Here is a 16,526-nt window from a genome sequence, read left to right as displayed (position 1 = left end):
GCTCTTTCTGTAGACCCTCAATTTTGCCCTCCTAACACATGTTCTATTAAGTATTTGTTCGGTACTTTATGACAATTCCCTGGTGGCCCATTACTATTCATGTGGTCTATCTTTTCTAAGCCACCTTAAGGACTTTGTTTGTGAGATTTATCTAACGCCGTTGTGACTCTTGGTAGCCCTAATTTAGACTTAGGCCCACTTAGGCACCTTAGGCCCATTTAGATGCACTTGGCACCGCTTGCACACATTTACCCTAGGTTACTTAGACAATCTTTCAAAATAGGTCACTTGGACACTTCTTTTGGCATAGCCCACTTAGGCGTGTTCTTGATTTTGGTTACTTCCTTTTCTGAGATAGGATGAGTATTAGCTTGACTATTTATTGCATGAAATGAATTTTTATTTTTTATTTTTGAGGGTTTGAGTTTGACATTTAAATTATTATAATCCATTGCATTACTTTAATTTCTTGATTTTTTTTTCTAATTGCATACGCCTGATATTTATTTTTATACCCTTATTAATTTATTTGTTTACTCACTTATTCATTTATTCTTTAATTCCATGAATTGACATTTTGGATTTTTGTGGCTATGTGATTTGATTTTCTATTTTATTTTATTCTATTTCTAATTACATGATTTCTTATTTCAACTTTATTTTTAATTTTGCATGAGACTTGGAGCCATCAAGGAGAGGAGATCACGGCCAAATAGGAAAACTTTGAAGGAATCTGGGCTGCATATGATTTGCTTTAAGAAGGAATCCGGGCTGCATATGATTTGCTTTAAGAAGGAATCCGGGCTACATATAGAAAGTGGGCAGATCATGACTTTAAGAAGGAATCTAGGCTGCATATGATTTGCTTGAAGAAGGAATCCAGACTGCATATAGAAAGGGGCAGATCACGGTTTTAAGAAGGAATCCGGACTACATATAGAAGATGGGCATATCACAACCATTGAAAAGGGGGGGCTGTCTTGAAGGGACATAACATGCACTCCACATGAAGGGACAAGATATGGCAGCCGTGTGATGAATGAGTAGAAGGAGAACACATTCAATAATATTCATTGATACATAGGAGAACACACACTCCACATGAAGGGACAAGATATGGCAGCCACATGATGAATGAGTAGAAGGAGAACCCATGCAATAATTTCATTGATACATAGGAAAACACGCACTCCACATGAAGGGACAAGATATGGCAGCCGCATAATGAATCAATAGAAGGAGAACCCATGCAATAATTTTCATTGATACATAGGAGAGCACCACGTACCCACATAGAAGGATAATGTTGCCAATCTACAATCTCCATGGGCTGCAGCTTGATTTTCCAAACACAGCAACCACACATTCTAAAAGCAATAAGCACTATTTAATCTCCACGACCCATATTCAAGAAGAATAGGCACCACGGGATTTCTTTTTCTTCATCACATATGGAATGGCTTGTGACTTGGAGAGCATAAAAGGCACGCACAGCCTGCTTGTAGGTGACACGCATTAGATGGATTTTTTAAATCGTGCATAATAGGCATAAAAAAAAAAACCATGGCTGCCACTTTTCGAAAATAATCACCATGCAGCCGCACACTTCTCCATGCAGTCACAGTCACAGTCACAGCCCCAGCCGAATGAAGGACCATGGAGAACTACTCACCATGCGGCAAGAGGAATGCAGGTTCGGTGAATGATAATCGGGGGAATTGATTTCTTTTGGCAGAGGGGATTTTTGGTGAGAGAGAAAAATAGAGGAACAACCAAAGGAGGAATTTTTGGCAGAGATCCACACATAAGAGCAGATTTTTTTTTTTTTACAAATGACACACGAGTTTTTAGGAAAGCAGCAGATGACTTCAAACACTAATTGGGCTGCCATTTTGACACATCAAAAGAGTATTTTTTCGACACAATATAGATTAGTTTTCGATTTTTGATACAATATTTCTTTTTCTGAGTTTGGGTTTTAGTTTATTGGTTTAATTAATCGTTTGTGATAAATTCTTTTAAATCTCGATTCGTATAATCTTTTATTTCTCTTAGATTAAATGTCTCTCTTTTATGATTGCAATTCATTAGTTCCATGCTAGTTTATTTTAATCTATATGAAATTTTAAATAAAGTTTGTGTTTTTAATTCTAGTTAGTTCAATTTTAATTTTTTTTTAGTTTAAACGCATTTGTCCATCTCAATTTATTAGTTTAAATAATTTGTGAGATAAAGTTTTTTTTTTTCGGATTAATTTAGTTACAATTTATTTTTAATTTGAATGTTTTAGTGACTTTAATTCCTTAGTTTAAATAATTTAAGAGATAAAGTTTATTTTTATTTTTAAATTCTGGATTAATTTAATTTTAGTTTATCAATTTGGTTGATCCATGTAATTAATTTCATGTCTTTTAAAATTGTTTATCCTTGTTTTGATTCTTGTTATCTAGTTTAAGTGGTTTTAGAATTCTAGTTTATTAGTTTAATTGATCCTATGCGATTGAATTCATGTTTTTAAATATTAATCTTACTTTTATTCATCTTTTTTAGTACATGAGTTTTTAGGACTTGAGTTGTTTAAGTTGACTGGTTCCATGTCATTTTCATATTCTGAACTTGTTAATCTTATTTCTTGGTTGATCCACTTTTAGTTTGTATGTTTTTCAAAGCTTTAGATAACTTGTTTAATTGATCTTAAGTTGTATTGTTTCTATCTTAAATATATAAATTTTCATTCTTGGATTGATCATAATTTAGTTCATATGTTTCTCTAAAATTTTAGTTAATTAGCTTAATTGATCTTATGTTCGTTTTTTATTATTCTTCTGTGTTCGATTCCCCATTTTTAATTCTTGATTAATATCTTCTAATTTTATTTGATCTAAAGTCATATAGTTTATTGCTTTGATAGTTTTTTTTTTTTTTTTTTTGTGAAGTTTAATTTTTAGAGGTCATTAGAAAATCATGAAGATTGGCCTCTACCCTCACCTTTATTAGTTTTGTTGATTACTGAGAAAATTTTACTTTGTGATTTTGTTTTATTTTGGGTTGCCTATATTTGATCTTTGCGAATTGTTTGTTTGTGAATAATGTCTTTCCCTTTAAAATAAAATACTTTTTTCAAAATGTTCCTTACAAAAATCTATTTTAAAAATTCATTTAGAGTCCTTAGAATCAAAAATCTCATTTTCTTAAAATAATATGCAGCCTTTTTTTTTTTTTATCGGTTTGCATCTTTCTTGGTTTTTTAATGAAAATTTTGGTTTTAAATCAGACATAAATCCAAGCTTGTGGTTCCACATAAATGAGATAATTCTAGGTTAGATTTGTGTATATCAATTGGGGAATTGGTAAAACCCCTACATAAAAAAAAATATTTTCAAAACTTATTTTTGCTACCACCTTTGTTGGTTGTTACAACCATATCTATTTATTTTTTTTGGAATTGTACATAAGATGTGTGTGATAATTGATAATTTCGTATTCTTTGATCATTTTTTCTATGCCAATTAGATAAGCATGTTAGAATTTCTTATTTTACTATTTATCATCTAACCCCACATGTCCTGAGGAAGCGCATTAGGAGTTATCTATGCTATCCAGGTACGTCCCCTGTCACTTACCTTCTAAATCCTGTAAAAATGATTGTCATTGTGGATTATACCTATGTTTGAGAGTGCTTGGGATGTCTTGATATATGTTTCATTGTTCAATTATCTATGATAAAATGCATGTTGGGTGATATATTGTCTAAACTAACCATTGATGTTTTATGATAGCGCTTAAGAAGTGGTTTAGGTATGCACCATAACTTTCCTTTATTGTGATTTGATCTTGTTTGGCATGTTATTTTTTTGTAATCACCTTAATCAACCTAGGTATCCTTAGTTAATCAATTAATTGCCACATCTCCCTCAACTTAGTCAGTAGAGACCTTTGTAGGGTTTAGAGGGGTGCTACCTCTTAGAGGTACCTTCCCAATAAGTAACCTGATTCCCGGACTTAGACTCGAGTTTTTCAAAGACATGCTTTTCCAAAAATTATGCAGTCATTCTTTTAGGGTTTTATTTCTTGTTTTATTTTCCCTTTAAAATAAAAATAAAATAAGTGGCGACTCCGACTTTTCCAAAAATTAATTTTTCACAAATAAAAATGAGTCTCACTGATCGGGTGGGGACACACGTGAAAAATGTGGGTCCACACTTTCAGCTATTGTTTTGTTCCTCCTTTCCGCTACACCATTATGTTGTGGTGTCTTGCGTACTATGAAGTGTCTCTTAATCCCATGCTACTCACACAATTCCGTGAACTTTGATTCTGTATACTCAGTACCATTATCTGACCTGAGACATTTTATCTTTCTTCTTGTCTGGTTTTCTACTTCAGTTTTCCACAACTTAAACTTGGCAAACGTTTCTGACTTGTGTCGCATGAAGTACACCCAAACCTTTCGTGAGTAATCGTCAATAAAACTCACAAAATACATACTTCCTCCCAAAGATGCTACCCTTACTGGTCCCTAAACGTCTGTATGAACATAGTCAAGAACCCCCTCTGTCTTGTGTGTGGTTGTCTTGAATTGCACTTTATTCTGTTTTCCAAAAACACAATACTTGCATAAATCAAGTTTACATGTTTTGATACCCTTCAACATATTTTTGTTATGAAGCTCCATCATCCCACGCTCACCCATATGCCCTAACCGCATATGCCACAAAACTGTACTGTTTGACTCAGACTCTACGGTTGCAACTGTACCTACAATTATGGTACCCAACAATTTATAAATATTTCCTGCTAGTTTCTGCCCTTTCATCACTATCATAACACCTTTGCTCACCTTCATTACTCCACTTGTAGACTTGTAACTAAACCCGTTACAGTCTAAAGTCCCCAAAGAAATCAGATTCTTCCTTAAATCAGGTACATGTCTAACATCACACAACATTCTAACAACACCATCAAACATTTTAATTTTGATATTCCCTATTCCAACAACTTTACATGAAGCGTCATTACCCATCAGAATAGAACCAGAATTTACTGACCTATATGTGTTAAACCAATCTTTATTGGGTGTCATATGATAAGAGCATGCTGAGTCCAGGATCCAAGAATATGTAAGACGACCTGAATTGGATGAAACCGACAGCATATCACCATCACCACTCTTTGATTCTTCTTCTGCCATTACATTAGCAGACTTTGATGAACCCTCTTTATTTTTTGATATTGAGACCCCTTTCTTTTTCTATGGACAATCTCGTTTCATGTGCCTCTTTTTTCCGCACTTGTAACATTGTATGTCCTTTCTCTTCCTGGATTTAAATCGAGATTTATTATTACTCGATTCATTCTGGAACTTGTTTCTCCCACGTTCCTGATTACTCTTTGCCACAAGCCCTTCACCTTGAGAACTCTCATCATTGACTTTCTTTCTCTGATTAAATCCTAAAAGAGCACTCGTGATCTCCTCCAAATCAAGAGTTTCTTTCCCCCACATCAGAGTTGTAACCAGATTTTCATACGTAGAAGAAGCAGGAAGGGAATTCAGTAACATCAACGTCTTGTCTTCGTTTTCGAACTTCACATCAATTCGCTTCAAATCACTAATGATCTTATTGAACATGTTGATATGTTGGCTTAGATCTAAACTATTTGCCATCTTAAGACCATACAGTTTCTACTTAAGATACAACTTGTTCGTCAACACTTGGACATATATCGACTTTCCAATTTCAACCAGATTGCCGCTGGTGACTCCTCATCCATGACATGGTACATCACGTCATTAGCCAAACAAAGCCTAATCGTTGCCGCAACTTTCGCTTCCAAATCTTTCAAATCCATGTCGTTCATTCTTTCTGGTTGCTTTCCGTATAACGCCTTCACCATACCTTGCTGCACTAATAGATCTTTAACCCTCCTCTGCCATAGGCCGAAATTCCCAGATCCATTGAACTTGACCACGTCAAACTTTGCAAAAGAAATCCCAAACATCGATCCCAACCTGGCTTTAATACCAATTGTTGTGATCCGTGCAACGATTTAATGGCGAAAAATAAGAAAAACGAGAAAGAAGAACACGTAGATTTAACGTGGTTCGGCTAATTGCCTACGTCCACGTGAACAGGGAAAGAGGATTTTCACTATGTATCAAATTAGGGTTATATAAAAGGGTATTTATATTAACCCTTAGGAATAAAATTCCAAAAATACCCCTGAACCATACCGTAGGGGGCGTTGCCCCCACACCCCCCAACCTATCGTTCACCCACAACAATCTCCAATATGAGCCACATACTACAAGAAGCAGAGATTCTTGGGTTGGTTCTGGGAAAGGAAAGAGAGCTCAAGGACGATTAAATCTGGCTCAAAAAGACACTCCAGGTATATTCACTATGAACTATGCATTTCGTCATTTGGGATGTTATTTTACTTGGTATCTCTGTGGATTTCTATGTCATTCATGCATATGTGTTGCTGATTTTTCCTCTGTTTCCTTGATTTGGTTTGAAAAACTGGTGAGACTCTTTATCATGTTCATTATGGAGTATCTAGAGATATCGGCTGCATTTTTTGTTTTGAATCAGTTTGTGACTTTTCCACCAGCATGAGCCCATGGAACAATCGTGAGATGTGGCTTCATATGATTTTTATTCTGCCTATTTGTTTTCTTTTGGTTCTCTATTTTTTTTTCACTACTTGTTTTTGCTCATTCCTCCTAATTTTCTAGCAACTGCTTCACAAATGTTTTATATGAGTTGAGGTTTTGGAGAAGAATCATAAATTAAGTTTATGCCTATTTGGTTCAAGGACTAACTTCTTCCATGAGAACTGATTGCATAGCATGAGCCATTAGTACATCCAGCACTGATAACTACCCTAAAGAAACCATTGAGAATACTTTGGATCCAAGGGATCAGATTCAACACAGCGCTTCATATTGGTCAAGTGAAGGAGAAGTGGATCCTTTAATTTCTGAGAGCTTGGTTCATAAGTTGATTTCCAATTTGCGTGTGGTTACTGAAATCCATGTGCAACCCTTTCAAGCACATTTTCAGTTTGGTCACCCTGTATATTCAGTTAAGGTTGTGCGGTTTCAGAGAGGCCATCAACAATATCTAATGTACAGAAGTGGTGATGCGACCAATGATCCTACTGCTGGTTTTGATTCTCTTGAGGATTAGTACATATGGGCATATACCTCACCAGAGTTCCCAATGGCTCAGGAAAACCGCTTGCAAAAGTTCAAGCTACCAGAACTTGCTCTTTGCATTGGAGTGCAAATTGAGTTGTTGGGTGGAGTTCAGAAACAAGAGATGGATGGTTTATCCTATATATGTGTCTCCCATGTTCAAGTTGTTGGTTGACCACTCTCAGAGGCATTTGATGTTGAAATATATGATCCCTCAGGGAATTTCACCTTGAAATATTTGCATAGAGGATACTAGTGCCAGCCCCCTATAGTAGCACCAGAAGGCTTGGGTGCAGACACTGCATCATGGATGCAGAGTGGTGCTAGGAGTATTGAGCAAATGATAACGGAAAGGCTTCTTGGTGCTGCAACTGAAAATGATTCAAATGACTGCTTGCCTACTCTTTGGTTTGTGCAATGTTGATCAATTTTAATATTCCTTTGTCATTTCTCTGCTTTTTGGATAGACCAAGTCTCATCTGGAACTGAGACAGGGCCAGCGCTAATAGGAAGATAGCCAAATTCAGTAGAAACTGCCATAGTCATAGCCATTGAAACGTAGTTTCAGCCCAAGAAGGATCTTCAGAAATCTGTCTTTAATTAAGAATGCTTTTGAACTAAGTGGATCTCCACAAATATCAATGTTGGAGTATGAAGCGGCTGCAATAGATGAAAATAACAAGAAGGTAATCTATGTTAATGTAGATGGAGCTCCCATCATCACTGATGCGGAGGTAACATGTAAAACACCTATGGTAGTAAAAGAAGCAGCCAACTTCACTGCTCCAACCGTCATCATGTGCCACCCTGGTCAGATCAGAAATAGCTATGCTCCCATTCTTGACTGTCACTTCTTCATATTCACCACCTATCTCTCCCTATCTCACTACCTCCTTTCATCCCTCAATACCCACTAAACCTACTTCCCCACTACCTTCTATCACTCATTCCATCACTTCCCCATCCTATACCGTTCCCACCTATTTATTTTTTATCCAAACATGATACAGTGACCCATGCGTGCATGGCCATCCTTCACTCTTCTCATACCCATTTTCTCCATCTATCACACCCGTTGCAGCAGCTCGTTTCACCACCATACCCAGATTTCCATTTTTCAATACCTAAAATCACTTCTCTCATTTTCCTTCATCACCCATTCCACCTATACTAACCCATGCCCTTCATACCCACCGAACCTATTCCTTCCATTTCCATCATTTTCTCATCTTAAACCATACCACTCAGGTTTCTAGAATAATATGGAGCTAAATTAGTAGGTTTAGCATAGCTTGTTGCAACTTATGAGGAACCGATAACTTTACTCCATTCACATCTCCATCAATGACAAATATGTACGTAAAGTGTGGATGCATAAAGGAGGTTAGAAGGACATTTGCCGATTGTTACAGCTGTGTGAAAGGAGGACGGGATCCGTTTCATTTGCTATCTAATGCTTCTAAGGAGATTAAACAGATTGGTGTTCTTAGTTGGGGCTCACAGGGTCCTGTTCAAGCTCAGAATTGAAGGAATTCTTTTGTGGAAGCAAAATCTAATATCATGGCAAGAGGACCACGGAGACTATCCCTGTTTGTGGATTCCATAAGATGGCACAACACTTCAATGAGTTATCAAGTATATCTAGAAGCATTCCACTCGGAAGCTTCAATGCCATGTTCAATTTCACTGGTTCTTGGCATGTAAATGCAGTAGCTACAAAATCTCTTGCCATGGTTGGACATTACATCCCGTTATTTACAGTTGAATTGGCAAACTCAAATTTAGTGTTGCGTGATGAAATCAAGCGTGTTGTTCCTTTTACTTGGGATCCTACATCTTTGGCGAGTTTTATTAAAAATTATGGCACCCACATTGTTACATTTGCAACTATTAGTGGAAGAGATGTAGTTTATGTGAGGCAGCACCAGTCATCTCCTTTATCATCATCAGACATTGAGAACTATGTGAAAGACATTGGAGATCATAGGTTTCTGGACCCGAAAAGTCAGCCAATTGCTGCTCCACTCAAATACAAGGACAAGGATGTTACAGTCATTTTTAAAAGGAGATGAGGTGATGATCTAGAGCAGAGCCATGCAAAGTGGTCAGAGACTGTAGAACTGGCACCATATATAATTAACATGACATTTGCTCCCATTGTTTCTCTGCTTGATAGCGTATCTGGATTAAAACATTTGGCCCGTGATTATTGATGCCCAGCAAGTCTCTCTTACCTTCATTGAATTGGGCGTAGTGGACGATCTGAGAGGAAGGGAATGGCAATCAATTTTGTGACCAAGGATGATGAGAGAACGGGGTCTGCAGTCACCAACCTCACAGTGTGGTACCTGTTGCATTCTAGGCCCACATGCATGATTCCAAAGTTGCATGGCCACCTTCCTATGCTCCTCTTCAAAACTCACATGTTTCCTCATCCGTCGTCATGCATGCCTTAAAAAAAAATTGGTTTTCAAAAAAATCTTGTTTTGATTCCATAGTTTCTCATCCTTAGATTTTTTAGGTTCTAAAAATCCCGTTTTCAATCAAATTTGCTGCCATTTTCTTCGGCAAGCAATTTTCACATTTTCCTTGATTTTTAAAAATGTTTTAAAATAAGCATGAATCAAATTTTGTAATTTCAAGTAATGGAATTTATGGAACTAATTCATACAAAATAAATTGAGCTTTGGTGGGGGCCCAACATCAGTGAATGTTCACTTTAAAAAATAAATTTGAATGAAACGTCATATCTGTTAGTGATGACCTCTTACTCTGTTTAGTGGCATGCATGTGACATATTTTATGTTCATTTTTATGCACTAACCCTATTTCATGATAGCGCGTCATCACTTGTAGCTAAGGTATGCTCGCACTCTCACCTTGATTATTCTCTATGCATGCTTTAGCTTCCAATGTTTAATAATTTTGGTATCCATTGATTTCCTTACCAATTGTCATGTTTGCTTCATCTCATTAGTAGAGACCCGTTTTTAGGGACTTAGAGAGGTGTTATGGTCTTTACCGTACATTTCTAATAAGTAACCTGACCCCCGATCTCAAATTCGGTTTTTTTGCAGACCAATTTTTTTCAAATAAAGAGTCACACTTAGGGTTTTCTTTTTTATTTTGTTTGCCTTTTAAAAATAAAACAAAAACAAGTGATGACTCCAAGTTATTTTCTAAAAAGTAAATTATTTTCAAATAAAAAAGCAAGTTCGTCATCGAGTGGAAGCGCATGAACAGAAATGCGGGGTTCACAAAAGTACTAAAAAAAAAATGTTTATATATATATATAAAAGAATTGTATATGAAAAATGTCAAAAAAAGTCGGAATATAGTTAAAATTGTTAAAAAAATTGGATATTTTTAAAATTATTTGATTTTTATATAAAAGAATTAAATAAGTGAAAAAGTTTGATGTTATAGATAAAAATAATTTATTGATTTTAGATTTTTTTTTTCTTCACTTTTTCTTTTCTTCTACCTTTTCTTTTTATTTTTTTTCCCTCATATTTTTTTTCAAACATTTCAGGAACCAAACATAGCTTAAATAACCTACTAATAAATCATTTTTTGCTTTCCCCTCATTAAGCTCCCAAGTTACTTTATCTGTGAAGAATATTTCAAAACCCAGTGCGATTCTTGCTAGCATCAATCCATGGCTTTAGGTTTGGTGTTTTTTTGTTTATTTGTTTTTACTTGAATCTAAATAGAAGTTAATTTAACTCAATTCTAAATATAATTTAATAGTATTAAATATTAAAGTATTTATTTTTTATTTTTTTATTTCTATTAAGTACTAAGTATTAATAGGTGGGAGTTGCGTTGAGGTTGTGTTTTGGTAATTTTAAAAAGTTATTTTTAGTATTAAATAAAAAAACAAAATATTTTAACTTTTTCTATTTTGTAAAAAGAAATTTAAAAATAAGTAATAAGTAAAAAAAAAAAGTTAAAAATAAATCAGCTAAAGTTTGAAAGCAAATTATATTTAACATTAAATAAAAAAAATCAAATACTATGTAAGATTTAATATTCAAAATGATTATAAATGTGTGATACTAAGCTTAATGTACATGTACTAAAGGTCACTAATGCTACTCGTGGCTTTTCCATCAATGAAGAGCTTGTGAAAACACAAAAACTCAAGCCTCCATATAATCTACTTTCTTTTTTTTCGACAAAAGAGGTTTTGTTTAAATTTCAAGATATCATCATTGATTGTGTTGTGAGAAAATCATATGTTTTAGAATCATTGTTAATTTACTACGACAACTCCATAATGACCCTAAAATGAAGGAAAATAAAAATTAAATTGAAAGCTAATAAATTATTTTATATATTTTTTAAAATTCATTTAACTTGTTTTCCTTCATTATATGAAGATCAAATAATTTTAAAATATATAAATTTTCAATTAATTTTAATTATATTTGATTTTCTTAATTTTTTTTCTTTTCTTAGTATTTTTCGAAAGCCAAACATAACATAATTTTTAAATGATTTAAATTATATTTGATATTAAATATTTAATTATGTAAATATTAACAATAAATAAAATCTAAATAATTGTACTAATATTTTATATTTTCATTTTCCAATTTTTACTTTATTTTAATAGAGGCTGAACATGATTTTTAAGATTATCTTAATTTTTTAATCATAAAAATAAGAATTGCAAAAAAATAAAATTGGATAGCTAATATTGGTGGGCATTGTAAATTTGATTGTGAGGAGAAGAGAAGAGTGAGTGGTGTGAGGAGGGCATTTTTGCCCAAATTTGTGTTTTCGGAATCCAAAGCATTTCCTTGCCAACTTTTTTTCTCCATGTCCAAGTAAACATGGGAAAATACTAACAATAAGAAATTAATGAAAGATATATTATAATAAGATATAATTATTGTCTATTGATGGAAAATGTCCTTTGATCAAGCTAACCCTCTAGTAATTGATGTGCAATTCAATTATTGTCTGTGGATAGAAAATGAAATCCCATGCAACCACACAAAATTAAATCAATATAAATTGTATAAAGTGCTTTTAACTTTTCTAATTCATGAAATATTTTTATCAAAAAAGTTATTTTTAAGTACTAGAAAGGTTAAAAGAATTTCCAAATTACTATCAAACAAGTTGTAAGAGTTCAGGAAATGTTTTTAACCTTCCTAACATTTGAAATTTTTTAGCAAAATAGTTTAAACCTTTCTAACCTTCCATTTGGTAGGAATAAGGTTTAAAACTATATTTTACCATATTTTCAATTTAAGCTTCTATTTTTTTCAAATCTATCACCTTTAGCTAATAAGCTAATTATCTAATAATCCACTAACTACCTATTATTTAATCATTCAACTTGCAATAAAGAGATTCTCAATCCTTCCAAATGACATTAATTTTACCCACTTTCTTAATCAATTATACCTCAATTAAATTGAGGTTCAAAAATTAAATCTACATAATATTCATATTTAATCAATTTATATTTTTGTATAAATTCCAAAATTTATATAAGATAATTAAGTTATTTTTAATTTCATTTTCATTCAATTTCATTTCATGTTTTATAATCTAATAAGGTTGAATTCAATTATAAAAATTAAATTGATTCATATCATAACAATAAATTAAATATCTTTTGAAAAATTTATTATAACCATTTGATATAATACAAATTTCATCAAGTTTTTCTAATTAAGGTTTTCTGATAATTTAATTCTTGCAATACATGCAATGTTCAAATTTAAAAAATCAAAGCTCAAAAAATTTAAATTTAATTTTTGAAATTCCTAATTTCGAAATGTGACTTGGCAAGAATTTAAACTATTGACATGTCAATGTTAAACATTCATTTATGATTCTTGGCTGACAGTAACCAAGACCTCGAAGGTTTGTACATAAAAATTGAAAGTAATATAAGGGAAGTCAGGAGCTGCTTGTATATGAATATAATAAGATAATAAATATTAATATTATATAAATCATTGAATATTATAACTTGCATATGAATTTATTATAAAATTATATTAATATTAATTATTCTTAATTTATTTATTACACAAAATATATGGATATGAGTTTATTTATTATTCATAATTTATTAATATTAAGAATTACTCAAGGATAACTTTTTTATTTAAGATTTTTTCTTTATAAGATATTAGAAAACTATATTTTACATATAAATTTATTATTAATTTATTAATCTTATTCATATCAAATAAATATTAATATTACGTGAATAAATATAATATGATAGTAAGTATTAATATTATGCAAAAAAATAAATATCATAATTTTAAAATATAACTTATGTTTTTGAATTCTTCAATATCTATGAATATCATTCCAGGTATATAAATATAAATTTATTATTAATTTATTTATAAACTCTTTTATTTAAAATTTTTTATTATATTTTTATACTTTTCCCTCTTTTATTTAAAAATTTTCCATTATATTTTATAAAATGTTAAAAAAATATTTTTATTACCCCACATGCAAGTGTTTTTGGACTAGTTTTCTGTTTGACGTACACGTGAATGTTCAGTAACGTCACGGCAGTAGACTGGCAAATAAATGTTCACAATTCTTTTACTTAGAACATTCATTTTAGATGATGTTGACGACAGCCATAGGCAGTAGACTAACATCTTCTGAACCAATTAACATACCAGCAGTGATTAGGTCAAGGTGGTGATCAATTCCATGGAAGAGCAACAAGAAAGCAGGAATGTTGGAGAGAAAGAAGGCGGTGAACCAAGCAGGAACAGTGGCCAAAGCGGTCGCGAGCCTAGGGAGCATAGGATTGACATTGTTGAAATCAGTCCTAGGGTGAAAAATTGGATTGAGGCTTTCAAAAATGCAGAAGAAAGGACTCAATCTCAAACTCAATGGCCAAGGATACCGAAGGTTCCTCACATTCTGAAGGGGACCCAGGATATCGAGAAATTCTACGAACCGAGGGTAATTTCATTCGGTCCTTACCACCATGGCAAGTCCCACCTTCGCCCAGGGGAAATGATCAAGCCTCCCTGTGCCCAAAACTTCCTGGCTGATAGTAACCAGGACATCGATGGTACACAAAAATCGAAAGTAATATCGAGGCGGTGAGGAAGTGCTATGATTGGAGTAGTACAAGTGAGTATGATGATGAGGCACTCGCCTGGATGATGCTTCTGGATGGGTGTTTTTTACTACAATTCATCCGTAGCACAGAAGGCTGCAGCACAGTCAATTTGAGTAACGTTCTTAGATATCACCAAATTTATTTTGTGGGGCTGGACTTGTTCTTGCTGGAGAACCAACTTCCCTTCGGAGTCCTCAAGTTGATTTTTGAGGAAGCAAAATTCAATAATGCAAGAGAAGATAAAAAAGTTCGTCATAAAAAGTAATGAATTATTGCATACAAGGCACGAAGACAACCTTTCAATGCTGCTGCTACTCATCAATTCCTGGAAGACCAACTTAAAGACTTGAAGGGCAATAACTCCACATCCTGACATTTTCCATGAAACAACAATAATTGCATATGTATTTTGGAATCTAGACATTTTCCAAAATTAAATAAAATTAAAATGATAAATAAAAAAATTTTAAAAGTAAAATGATAATAATTTTTTAAAATAGGATTAATGAGATAAATGATGACGCATTTAACATTTAAACTATAATTTATTTAATTCAAATGTATTGAATAATGTAAAATAAATGGTGATGCATATGACTTTTTAATATTTAATTATCATATAAATGATATTAAAAAATATTTGTCAAGAAAATTATAATGATGGTTTTTATATATTTATTAATAAAATAAATAAAATACTTAAAATTTATATATTTTTTTAATAATAAATTTTAACATATTTATTATTATTATATATGAACAAATGAGAACTTGATCAAGTGACAATCAAACTTGAACCTAAGCCTTTTGACGTGGTTCGAATGATTCCCCTTTGCAGCCACTTTAATTTAAAGTGGTGGACTGACAACCACCTTAAATTTGAAATTTGAAATGGGTGGTGTTAATTTGAAGTCTGGGCAGTGTTTACCGATGATTATTCGTGGTCGATTTCGTATTAGCCATCGTTGATAAACGATTTTTAGTTGATATTTTGGTGAAAAATCCTGATTTTTCAAACACCGATGTCTTGCACTTCATCAGCATTAAGCAATAAATAATGGGTATGGAGAAATGGGTGAAATACAAAGTAACATGATACTATAATAATAATAATAATAATAATAATAATAATAATAATAATAACAACGTTAAATGTTAAGTTAATAAATGAAATAAAATTATAATTTAATTAAATTAGCTATATATTCTTAGAAACATTATAAATTAGAAACTTATTAATTTTACTTAAATAAGGAATAAATGAATTAATAATTAGGAAAAATAATATTAATAAATAAAATTAATAGGATAATTGAATCTATATAATTTTAGTTAATTGTCTCTAGCAAGAAACTTATTGATTTTAGTTAAATAAGAAATAAATTAATTGAATTAATATTGATAATTAAGAAATAATAATATTAATAAATAAAATTATTAAGATCGTGGAATCTATAATTTTAGTTAAGCTTCTATTTTTTTTTCAAATATATTAACTTTAGATAATAAGCTATCGACTAACCATTTATTATTTAATCATTCAACTTACAATAATGAGATTCTCAATCCTTCAAAATGACATTAATTTAACCCACTTCCTTAATCAATTATACCTCGATTAAATTAACCTTTCAAAAAAATTTTCTACTAAATGATAATATTCATATTTAATCAATTTACCTTTTTGTATAAATTCTCAAATTCATATTTAATTTCATTTTGATTCAATTTTATTTCCTGTTTTATAATTTTATAATTTTATAAGGTTGAATTCCAATTATAAAAATTAAATTGATTCATATTGTAACATTAAATTAAATGTCTTTTGAAAAATTATTATAATCCTTAGATATAATATAAATTTTATCAAGTTTTCCTAATTAAGGATATCTGATAATTACCTTATAATAAAATCCAAATTTATTTTGTGGGGCTGGACTTGTTCTTGCTGGAGAGCCAACTTCCCTTCGGAGTCCTCAAGTTGATTTTTGAGGAAGCAAAATTCAATAATGCAAGAGAAGATAAAAAAGTTCGTCATAAAAAAGTAATGAATTATTGCATACAAGGCACGAAGACAACCTTTCAATGCTGCTGCTACTCATCAATTCCTGGAAGACCAACTTAAAGACTTGAAGGGCAATAACTCCACATCCTGACATTTTCCATGAAACAACAATAATTGCATATGTATTTTGGAATCTAGAC

This window comes from Vitis riparia, chromosome 14 (genome assembly GCF_004353265.1).
Source record: "Vitis riparia cultivar Riparia Gloire de Montpellier isolate 1030 chromosome 14, EGFV_Vit.rip_1.0, whole genome shotgun sequence".
NCBI lineage: Eukaryota > Viridiplantae > Streptophyta > Magnoliopsida > Vitales > Vitaceae > Vitis > Vitis riparia.
This window is presented reverse-complemented; position numbering follows the sequence as displayed.